Raw genomic sequence first — 12,918 nt, 5'->3', positions numbered from 1 at the left:
TGAGTCGAATTTGGTGTCGTTAAGTTCATATTTCTGAGACGCTCAGTTTGACTGTAAGTTTACTGAAATCGGAGTTAGGATGGTCTCCGAATTAATTTTGGAAGTTTCCAACTTGATTTTGCCTCGAGATTCGTGCTTGATTGAGACTATTTTTGATGACGTATCAATTATTATTTTAATAAGAAAAGTAATTATTAAAAAGTTTATAAGTTTTCGGAGAACATTGGAAAAGAAAGCAAGACTTGTTCCGAACTGTGAGCGGCGTAACTCAAGAGAAAAAAAATCAATGGATGAGGAAGCTCATAAATGATAAATGAAAGGCATTATGTCCCTATTTCAATTTAATCACGTAATTAATGCTACCCATCAGGAATAAGCAAGCGTCTTATATTGACTCATTTATCCAAAAAAAAATTCAGAAACTTTTTATGAAATTCCCAAAAAGCCATTTGTCTTTTGGACGCGTCCGGCGAGTTCACATGGGCCTGTCCAATCAATGGACGACACGTCTCATATTGCTTCCCACATTAACGGGACCCGCTCTTAACAGTCAGATAATGCGGTGGCTAGGCAGCCATTCGATGAGTCGCCGTGGTCTGATATCGACCATTGGATCACACGACGGATATTACGCGAGAACAAAAAGGCATCGAACTGGACACGTGGAGGGTGGTGGCGGTCCACGTCGGGGCCGCTGAAGTTTGACTTTGATGTACGTGTGTGAAAGTCATACAGAATTGCCGGCTGAGTGGCTATTTCTTGAGTTGACATTTTTAAGATACTGTTCATAATTCTATAATGTTCAAAAGGGCGATGATTTGACATATTTGACTTTGTTTTTTTCTTATAAAGATATAATCTTAGAGTTGAAAGAATGTGACTTGATGAGAGTATGAATTCGGTGCCATTAGAATTATAGTTGGATTGATGCTTACTATCTTTTTTTTTTTTTAAGATACAACTTAAAATTAATCTAATGAATTTTTTATTAAAAAATTTAAATCGAGCAAGTCATGAGCGGCTGGCATCTGATATGGCCTCCACGTGTTTCATCATTGTGCTTAAAGGCTAAGTAGACGTCAAAGCTAGTTGCCTGTTAAATGGGTGAACTTGCATGCTCCCTCCTAGACAACCTTGGCCTATTTCAATGGCAACTTAGGATAGCCTTGATACTACTTCTTGATTCTCATGAATGATTTTTGGGCAAATTGAATCCTATATTTTTTCCACATCCCATGCTTGGCTTTGTGGGGTTAGTTCAATTTAGGTTTTGTTTGGGACACCTATCTTACTGTTTTTGAAAACAAGTTTTTAGTTTAAAAAAGAAATTAAATTAGAAATATTTGCACTAAAAAGTTGCTTTAAAAATAGTAAGAAAGATATCTCAAATGAAGCCTCAATATGTACTCTTAGGCATAATTTGGAACATCTTTTTTATTGCTCTATAAAGTGACTTTTTATTACCAAAATCTATAATTGAAAAAATTTTAATACTAAAAATTTATTTATTGATTACAAACAATTTGATTGAGAAGATGTGCTTTGCCAGAAAACATGACTTAAAATTTACTTTGCATGAATATTCTAACAAATAATGTTGAGTTCGAAGTTATTGCAACGAGCAAGCAACAATTCATGGCTGCTTCTATCAAGCATGATAGTTCGAGCAAACATTGCCTAAGGCGTTTGTATGCAAGTGCAAGCAAGTGTTTAGGTGGGTCTTAAATATGTATTTTGTGACGTATCGGACACATGATTGTATTGAAGCCAAATTCAATATTACTATTGATATGTCACCAAAAATTCTTTGATTGATCACGAATTTCAAGGCATATTCAAATTGAAAATTTTCTAATTAAATTCGAGATCATCTAAATTCCAATTTCAGCAAACTTATAGTCAAACTGAACGTCTCAAAGAGACGAACCTAACAACACCGAAATCGGACTAACCCGAGCCCAAATGAGTCCAAATCGGAGGCCCAAACCACATTTGGAAGGATCAAAGTATTATTTGGATGACAAAATGATATCCAAATATGAAATGCTTATAGTCAAATCGAGCTGCTCGGCCAAACGAATCCAACAAGCCCAAGATCACTAAATTCTGACATAGTTAAGGCACTTAAACAGTTGAAAACTCTTTATGATCGATGAATCAATATGAGTCATCCGATGGAACACTCCGAACCTGCCCCTGATCTTCTCTATATTTATGGGGTGTACCACTCATGAAAATCTATAAATAGACCCTCACTCTCTACATGAATGGGACCTTTTGCTAGAGGTTGTAGAGAGCTCTGAGGCTTCAAGAGCTCTTGCGCCACCGCCAGTGAACCCACATTGACTGTCGCCAGACTGTCAAATGTCACCACCCTTCAGCCTAGCCTTCGTCGAACCACCGCCCCGTCGTCGATCACCACTAGACTTCAACCCTGCCACCGACCGCTGCAAGACTTCCACCTGACCGTCGACCACTGTTGGATTTCAGCCTGACCGTCGTCAGACCACTGCTTGGCCAGTGACTACTGCCGAACTTCAACACAGCCACTGACCATTGCTGGACTTTAGCCCGACCTTCGTTGGACCACCACCCGACAACCGACCGCTGCCTAATTTTAGCCCGACCGTCGGTTGACCACTACCCGATCGTCGACCACCGAACTTCCAATCGGGCACCGACCACTGCTAAACTTCAGCCCGACCATCGTCGGACCACCACCAAACTTCCACCCGGCCGCTAATCGTCGTTAGACATCAGCCTGGCCTTTATCGAACCACTTCCAGGTCGCTGATCACCGCCAGACTTCCATCCCACCGCCAGACTTTAGAAAGAATATCATCGGACCACCACCCAGTTGCTGATAACAACCAAACTTCCATTGGGTTGCCACTGTACTTTCACTATGTCGTCGAATACTGTCGGACTTCCACCCAGCTACCAACCACTATCAAATTTCAACCCGACCATCATCAAATCACTGCCAAACCGTCAACTGCCTCCGGACTTCTGCCTGACCTTTGTCAAATCACTCCCCGTTAGCTGAACTTCTGCCCGGATGCCATCAAACTTATACTCGACCATCACCAAAACTTTCTTTAACTCTCCAAACTATTATAATTTGACCACCTCTAAGTCAATGATGGGTTAACTTTTATAACCCACTCAAATTTAGTGGAATCTTTTCACCTAGGCGAGGCCTTGTAGTTTTTCCCTCTTTGGGCTTTTTACATAAAAAAGGTTGGATATTCTACTACTTCTCTCAACTCTCTCTATTTATGTGTTGGATATCTTTGCATCACTAAAACTAAAAGTTTATTCACTTTATCACTGCGAATATTCTAGTTTACAACAGTTTGGCACCATCTTTGGAAATGTTGTTCCTGACTAGGGGATAATTTTTTCTCCAATCTCAAAAGGTCATCCGTGTTAATATCCTTGCATCAGTTATTGCTGCATTAATTTTATGGGAATTAAAAATGGACTAGGGGTCAACCTTGACTACAGTCCTAGTTAAGATTATTTCTCCAATTCTTCCAATATACAAAATGATATCTTATGATTATAAAACTTTTAACAAGGGCAAGGATGCTTACATTAAATTTCAAGTTTTATACAGCCCCTAATTGGACTTCTACTCTTTGGGCAAGATCTTAATCTCGACATCACAAAGATAGTAACTATCTAAAGATAAATAATTCTTTACCTTTGATTTGGGATGCACGTGGCCTTTGCCCCCTCCCAATCAAGGCAAAATTAATTCCAGGGGGATTCGATTCAACATCTTCCATCATGTTAATGCCATCGAGCAGTGTTTTGACATATAACCTCGAAAGGTCATACATCCTTGGTGAATTCTCTCAACCATTTTCATACAGGTTAATATAATCAACCAACACTCTAATAAACAACCTCAGATTCGTCAAGCATCCTTGGTGGATATTATCGACCACTTCCACACAGGTTAACATCATTGAGAAACACTTTAACAAATAACCTCAGATAGGTAATATATTCTTGGTAGTTCTCTCGACCTCTTCCACACATGTTAACGTCATCAAGAAAATGCTCAGACAAACAACCTTGAATAGGTCATACATCCTTGATGGATTCTCTCGACCTCTTATACACATGTTAACATCATCAAGCAACGCTATAAGAAATAACCTCGGATATGTCACACATCCTTGGTGGATTCTCTCGACCTCTTTTCTATATGTTACCCTCATCAATCAATGCTCTGACAAACAAACTTGAATAGGTCATACATCTTTGGTGGATTTTCTTATCTTCTTCTATACAGGTTAACATCATCAAGCAATGCTCTGAAAGATAATATCGGATAAGTCATACATACTTGGTAGATTTTCTTGGCTTATTCTATGCAGGTTAATGCCATCAATCAATATCAATCTCCTACTCTCATCGACCTCCATAATATTAGAAGCTCGCACCAGCTCAAGCATTTTATGGGTAGAAGGAATAACTTCTAGCTTATTTAGCGGCCTACCACTTGGAGGGGATTACATAAATGAATGAACAATTCTTGAAGATTAATGTGGCAAGGATAAAAGATAGAAGAACAAAGAAAGAATATACCTAAAAGATTCTATTGGTTCTTTGAAACTCGCCTCATGTCAGATGAACCAGAATAACCTTTTTGGGTATTATTCAAGGCACCATCGCTTCTAGCTGAAGACATTCGCCTCCCAATAGGGGAAAACTGCAGCCACTGGGTCTTGAGCCTGTGTAAGAGTATTGAGTATTAATCGACTCTGCCGTTGATATTTTGACTATTTCCAAATAGTTTTTCCTCAATGGGAGTGAACTGGAGTTTGTGTGGGAGTATCGAGTCTTGATTGCCTTCACCGCTGATATTTAAACTCTTATCGGACTGTTTTTTCGCCTAATAGGAGTGAATTGGAGCTAGTGTAAGAGTACCGAGCTCTTATCACTACCACTGATATTTAAACTCTTGTTGGATAGTTTTTCTCTCAATAGAAGTGAATTAGAGCTTATGTAAGGGTACCGAGCCTTGATTGTCATATATGATATTTAAATTCTTGTTGTATAGTTTTTCCTCCATTAAGAGTAAATTGGAGTCTACATAAGAGTATCGAGTCCTAACAACATTCGTCGCCAGTATCTAGACTCTTGTCGCATAATTTATCCTACACAATGAGTGAAATAGAGCCGACGTAAGAGTACTAGGATTTGAACACCGCCACTGGTATTTAAACTCTTACTGGACAGTTTTTCCCCCAATGGGAGTGAACTATGCATAAGAGTATCAGATATTGATCGCCGCTTCTGGTATTTAAACTCTTACCGAAAAAAAATTTTCCCACTAGGATTTAACTAGAGCCTGCGTAATAGTACCAGGTCTTGATCGCCACTGTAACAAATTTTTAAATTTTTGCTATCTGACTTCTCATAAAATTGTATAAGAAATTTTTGGACTAGCTAAGAGAAGTAGTGCCTTCTCCCTGCCCTTAAGAGGGGTATTTATAGTTTTTCAATGAAAGTTTGGGGGGGGTGGGAGATTTTTTGAATTTTTAAGTAATTTTCAGAATTTTTTAATTCTCAAAATTAAATACTTTCCTAATATTAAAAAAATGAAATAGAAAATAAATTAGGATCAATTTTAGTTAAAAACACATATTTCACATTTATAATTAATATTAATTAATTAGTTAGTTCTATAAGTAATTAATTAGATATGTATAAATACGTTACTGATACGTTACCAAAAATTACTTTGATCGAGCATGAATCTCAATGTGTATTCAAGTTGAAACTTTCTAAATTAAATTTAGGATTATATGAATTCTTATTTTAACAAACTTATAGTCAAACTGAAATCTCAAAGAGACAAACTTATCAACACGAAAATCGATCCAACCCGAGCCCATATGGGTCCAAATCGAGGTCCCGAACCACATTTAAAAGGATCAAAGCCTTATTTGGATGACAAAATGATTTCCAAATATGACATGCTTGTAATCAAATTGAGCGGCTTGACGAGACAAATCCAACGAGCTTAAGATCGCTGAATTCTGACATCGTTAAGGCAATTAAACAGTTGAAAAACTCTCTATCATAGCGGCAATCAATACGAGCCATCAGATGGAGCACTCCAAACATGCCCTGGATCTTCTCTATATTTATGGGGTGTTCCACTCATGAAAATATATAAATAGATCCCCACTCTCTACATAAAGGGAACCTTTTGCTAGATATTAGAGAGAGCTCTGAGGCTTCAAGAGTTTCTACACCACCGCCGGCAAACCCACATCGACTGTCGTCGAACTTCTACGTGGTCGCTGACCATCGCCGGAATTCACGCCGACCTTCATCGGACCACCGCCTTGCCTCCAATCATCGTCAGACTTGCACCCGATCGCTGACCGCCGCTAAACTTTCACCCGGCCGCCAACCGCCACCAGACTTCAGCCTAACCATCGTCAGAACACCGCCCGTCCGTTAACTGCTGCTGGATTTCCACCCAACCGTCACTAGACTTTAGCCCGACTTTCGTCAGACCACCACCCGGCAACCGACCACTTAATATCTCTGGACTTCCACACAACCATCGATTGCCGTCGGATTTCAGCCCAACCGTCGTCTGACCACCACTCTGTCGCCGACCACTGTGAGACTACTTCCTGGTCGTTGACCACCGCCCATTCATCGATCACCATCAGACTTTCACCCTGCTGATTACCAGTGTCAGACTTTAGCCTGACTGTCATTGGATTACCACCGAGCTGCTGACCGCCGCCAGACTTCCTCCTGGCTGCTGACATTCACCGAACTTCAGCCTGACCTTCGTCGGACCATTGCCAGGCCTCTGATCACCGCCAGACTTCTACCCCGTCGTTGGACTTTAGCCTGACCTTCGTCAAATCATTCCTCGTTGAACGTTCATGAGGATTGTTAAACCATAAAGAACTAGTCGTGAGATTAACTAAGAGGGGGGGGGGGGGAATTAGTTATTTTAAAATTTTTTTAACAAATGAAAAGTTAAAATTCCTTGATGTGGAAGTAGAACTAATTTTATAATAATAAAATTAGAGATTTCAAACACATATCATATCATAAAAAATGTAGTAATAAAAATGCAGAAAAAAATAAGTAGAAAGAACACACTAAAATTTATAGTGGTTTTGTTAACTTGTCCTACATTCACTCCTTGGAGACTCCATCTCCAAGTATTATACTAAAGAGAAGTGACTCTCATTTTGCTCCCACACCAAGGTGGAGAAGCCTGTACAGACATTGTTTCACCTCTCCAGTGCGGTAGAGAACCGTGACTCTTTTACAGGCAGAGAATCTCAACTCTATTTTCACCCTCCTTGTGATGGTCAGAGAGTCACAACTCTATTTTTACCCTCCATGCGACGGTTAGAGAACCATGATCTTTACTGAAGAATTTCTTCTTTGGAGCCACAGAGATTCCTGGCAGATGCTTGTAGGTACTATGCAAGATTCTTATTTGGAGCAACCTTACAAATCCCCTCACAACTTCTTCCTCACAAAATCCCCCTATCTTATCTTACCAAGTTCTCCTTCTTCTCTCCCTCAAGCTCTCTCTGAAGAAGACTAAACAACCAAAGATCTCTCCAAAGAATATTTAAAACCCTTAAATAGTGGGCTTAAAAAAATATCTTAAATTTCAAGCCATCTGACTTATGTTCGTATATAACGATAAATGTATCATACGATACGATCAATTCAATTCAAACTCATCCAACAAGATTGTTCAGACGAACTACTCAACTTTTATAAAATATTGTATAGTACGATAAAACATCGTATGGTATGATCTATAGAAATTCCTTCTATTCGTTTGGGACGATCCTTGGGATGGCCTACTTTGTACATGGGTAATTGTCCAGCACTGTGGACATCGCACAATACAATCAGTATAAAAATTATAGATTTTGTTTGGTACGATCTAAATGATGACTAATTTCATACATGGGTAATTATATAGTACGAACTATTTTGTATAGTATGATAAATCACAATAATCATCAATGATTTAATTTCCTATTATAACATGATTAATTAAGAAATATTTTAATTAGGGTGGACAATATAATCCAAATCATACTATACAATCAGTACATAATTAATATCTTCCTTAACCTTTGGTGACTAGGGTTTTGCAGAGCACAATAGTTCATATACTATAAATTACCCAAAAAAGACTCTCTCAAAAATATTTTCATCTCTCCCCCTATGGGTGTGCTAGGTTACGCAGTAAAGTTATCCATCCAATTACATGATATAACTCAAGAAAAAAAGAAAATATAAAATAAAATGAAAATCGACTATAACTCTAGTCTACTCAATTTTGAGCTGATTAGAATTGTAAGTGAATGGTGAATTGATTTCCTAAAATGTTAGTATGCACAAAGACAAAATAAAATATCACAAAAATAAGATAAAGTAGTAACATAAACAATAATATTTGTTATCATCAAAATTATAGTACTTGAACATGGTTTGCAACACTCGTTAGCTGAACTTCTACCCGGATGCCTTCGGACTTCCGTTTGATTGCACCATACATTTGTCTAACTCTCCAAACTATTGCAATTTGACCACCTCTAAGTCAAGGGACGGGTCAACCTTTGTAATTCACTCAAATTTAGTGGAATCATTACACTTGGGTGAGGCCTCATGGTTTTTTCCTCTTCGGGCTTTCCATGTAAACAAAGATTGGATGTTTTACTTCTCTCTCTCTCTTTTTGTGTGTTGGATATATGTGCATCTCTAAGACTAAAAATTTATTCACTCTACCTCCACAAATATTCTAGCTCGCAACAACTATATCTTACATAATGTCTTCGGATGCTCGTAAGAAGATGATAAAGGTTGTTTTTGATAGTTGGGAAAATTCATACCACACTATTAATTTTTTATGGAAGTCATTGTCTCATGCTCTCAGCTGGGCGTAGTGAATCAGTCACTAGCATAGGAGGTGTTATTGGAATACAGAGATGTATTTTCGGAATGCTGGGTGGTGTCTTTGAGCTGTTCATTCTGAAGATCTATTTCCTCACTGCACAACAAGGAGTAGAGAGTGTCTAAACTGATTGGGTTGAGGGATGTGTGAATGCAAGTTTTGAAGGGGTTGTAGTTGGAGGAAAGGCCATTCAAGATGTATAGTATAATGTCCTTGGAGTCGATGTGGGATCCAACAACAACAATATTATCCACTAGAGACTTGATTTGAGCAAGGTACTGTGTAATGGAGAGATCTCTCATTTGGATTTGGCGAAGCTAATTTTTTAGCTGAATGACATGAGACCTATTCGTGGGTTGTAGTCTTCTTTCTTGTGTAATCCAAACTTCACAAGCAGTGGAATGAGTGAGAACATAGGGAAGAACAGAGGGTGATGTGCTGGAGAAGAGAGAAGTGATTAAGTTTCGGTCGATAAGGTGCCATAGTTGGTTATCATTAGTGGAGGTCTCAGGTGGACGGGATTTAGCTCCGATGAGGTATCTGTCAAAGCCATTAGCAGATAAATGCTGATAAAGTTGGAGGCGCTAAATGACATAGTTTTCATTAGTCAGCTAGGTGGGAACAAGGTTCTTGAGATTGGAGATGAGAAATTTGATAGGAGCACATATAGTTAAATTGGCTAGGGAGGCAGAGAGGTTGGAGTTAGGTGGGAGGGAAGCATCTGAGTCTTGATCAGCCAATGGACGAAGTGTGTGTTGCGATTAAGGATCTGGCTCTGATACCATGAAAGAACCTGTATACAAACAGGAATAACAGAGAAGCAGAGCAGAAAGAGGAAGAAGAAGAACAATAGTTTAAGGATTCTTTTTATTGTGAATTACTGTAGCATTTTTTTTTTCATACATTCATCTTAATACATGAGGGTGTATATATAGCATTGAGTAAGGACAGTTCATTATAGGAGGAGTGCGAGCTGCGTATGTTAGTCTGCTACGACATAAATGGTGGAGCTGAGTCTACTACGACAGAGATGGTAGAGCTGATTTGATGACAGAGGAGGTGGTCCATGCGATTGCTGGTTGTGCTTGTGATTTGCTAACAATGACTGAATCTATGAATATGATACAATGCACAAATGCACATAGGTTTCAAAGAATTTTTGGAATTCCATGTTTGCAAAATAGTAGAACATTATTATTCTTAGTAGAGATGGGAGCATTATTAGCCCCTTTGTCTCCTTTTCTCCTAGTGTCTTTGCTTTTAATATTAATTCATACTTAAGCGCTTATTTGTTTTAACTTGTTTCCAAAACAGACTTGATAATAAATTATTATAACAAGTGCAAATTATATTGATGGAAATAATCAAATAACTTCTCCCCAAATTTATCTAAAAAACATTGCTATGAGAAAGTACATCATAAATCAGTTTTTAATGGCAATTTCGAAAAGTCTTATCCAACAACCCATGAAAAGTTCCATTTGGCATCATTTCTTGTGTTGAGTTATGAAGATTTCAGCTTGCCCCCAAAAGAAACAAATTTCCCCCCCGCATATTTTGAAATTGTAGTTTTAACAATGCTGATATCAATTTCAGCTAGATTTGACTAATTTAGTCTGCTACTAAAATACATATCCATCAATTTCTTTCACCCCACTGGGCGGGCTTTGGTGAGTTGTTGGGCGAGTTTGATTGGGAACCCCCCATTCCAAGTTCAAATCCCCCTCATACGGCACGACTCATCCAGGGGATAAAATAACTGTGGGTCCTGCACCTGTGGGGATGGTTGCTGGTAGACTCACGAGAGATTAGTTACGCCACCAAACGCCTCTTTCGGGAGGTGGCAGCGGGTCCCGTTTAAAAAAAAAAAAATCAATTTCTTTCACAATATTTGCAAATTCGACAAATTATTCCTGAAACGTAGCCTTCAAGTGGATAAGTTCTAGAAAGCCAATATTTTTCTCTATGTAACCGTCTTCTGCTGCACTTATGAGAAAATGAACCTTTCGTACCTGGCTGTGGAATTTTTTTGTTTTGTTTACATGTATGAAAAATTGGGAAGTGGAAACTTCAACTGTTATAAGTTGACAAAGAAAGTCAGAAATAACTTCTCAAAGTGGCTAATTAAGACTTCATTTTCATTTGAGATAAATTTTTATTTTTTTTAAATAAATTTGAGAAAAATAAAAAAATTTATTAAAAAATTATTTTATAAAGTAATAAAAAATTATCTCTACTCAGTTATTATTATATATATATATTTTGTCTAAATATAATTTTTCTCTTAAATAATGAGGGGGATTTCGTCCAATCAATTTCATTAATAAAAAAATAATGCATCAATAATGAGTTACAAAAGATTATTAAAAAGAAAAAGCCATGCATAAATAATGATAGCAGATAATTTTAAGCAAGCCAACAAAGGATTTGTTTGTGACAACCGCGACTTCTTATAAAATTGATTGTAAAATTATTATAGAGAAAATTATTTAACTATTAAGCAAAAAATAATTTTTTAATTATAAAAAATTTTAAAAAATAATGAAAAAGCAAAAAAAAAAATTTGTAACAAAATGAAAATATGATTATTGCCAAAAAAAATAAAGTAGAAAAAAAAATGTCAAACAAATTCTAAATATGAATCCAGTCAAAATTCCAACCAATGAGAATTAGAAAGTAGCTCCTATAAGAGTAAACTCTAAGCAATAGAGGTTCGGGGTTGGGAATTTTATTATATGGGCTCATATATTTATCCTAATTATACATTTTTATAATATCTTAATATTAAGCCTAATAATTTGTGATCAAATATAATTAGGATTAAATATTTATTGGCTTTAAAGGAATATTATTTCTTTTATTATTTCATAATTTGTATGGAGTTGTTATGCATATAGAGACCAGGTATTTTATTTTATTTTATTATTAATGATGGACTAAAAATAAAATAGAATATATTTAAAGTATAAATAGGGATCCCACAATTTTTCTCTAAGCCCTAATACCCTATAGATGTGTACGATAATAGATCCCACAATTTTTCCATCGGATCAAATAAGCTTCCAATTAAAGTTATTTTATATGATATGATATGCGATTTTATTGTTTCAAACAAGTGGTATCAGAGCCCGATTGTCATATTGAATCAACGAGAAATGATTTTCTCTAATCATTGTATTGATTAATTAAAACTTTCGGTCAACAAAAATCTTCATTTAAGATCGAATAGTTTTTATTTGAAAAAATTTTGATTTTAGGTATAAAATATTTGCAAATTTTCCCAACACTTTCATTTTCATTTTGGAAAAGTTAGAAATGTTGTTGAATTGAAATTCAACATTATATAACTTACATGAAATTATATTTACTATTTTTGTCGTCAATGTTCATCGACTTCAATTTTATCTTCAATGTTCATCAACTTCAACAGATGAAATTGTAGGTTATTTTTCATTTTTTTTTTGTTGGAATCAATCGCATAAACTTTTGCAGCCTTTCATTTTTTTAATTTTTTGAATACTTATCTATTAGTGATAAGTTAAAAGTCTCTTGCATAACTGCGCCTTTTTTTTATTAATGAATTTTATATACATAAAAGCAATTTTGTTTTTAATGTCATATGCAAGGCTCTAATTAAATGTCAACCTCAAAATTAATGTATTAATAATTCATTCTCTCATCCACTTGATTATTAGACTTAAAGTTTTTCTATATTAATTACAAGGGATTTTTAAATACATAACATTTAAAACTATTGAAAATACATATTTAATACTAAACTTTTATATTTATTAATATACCACCTAAAATCCCCTTTTCTTTCTATTCTACCAATCCATTGAAAGGATGAGATACTTGTATTCACTGTGGAATGATGTCATTGATGGGGAAGACAATCGTTGATAGCGATTTTTTATGAAAGGTTAATTAAACGGAATGATAGA

The sequence above is a fragment of the Dendrobium catenatum genome, unplaced genomic scaffold (assembly GCF_001605985.2).
Source record: "Dendrobium catenatum unplaced genomic scaffold, ASM160598v2 fragScaff_scaffold_133, whole genome shotgun sequence".
Taxonomy (NCBI): domain Eukaryota; kingdom Viridiplantae; phylum Streptophyta; class Magnoliopsida; order Asparagales; family Orchidaceae; genus Dendrobium; species Dendrobium catenatum.
The sequence above is the reverse complement of the archived record's forward strand: the minus strand, read 5'-3'. Positions refer to the sequence as shown.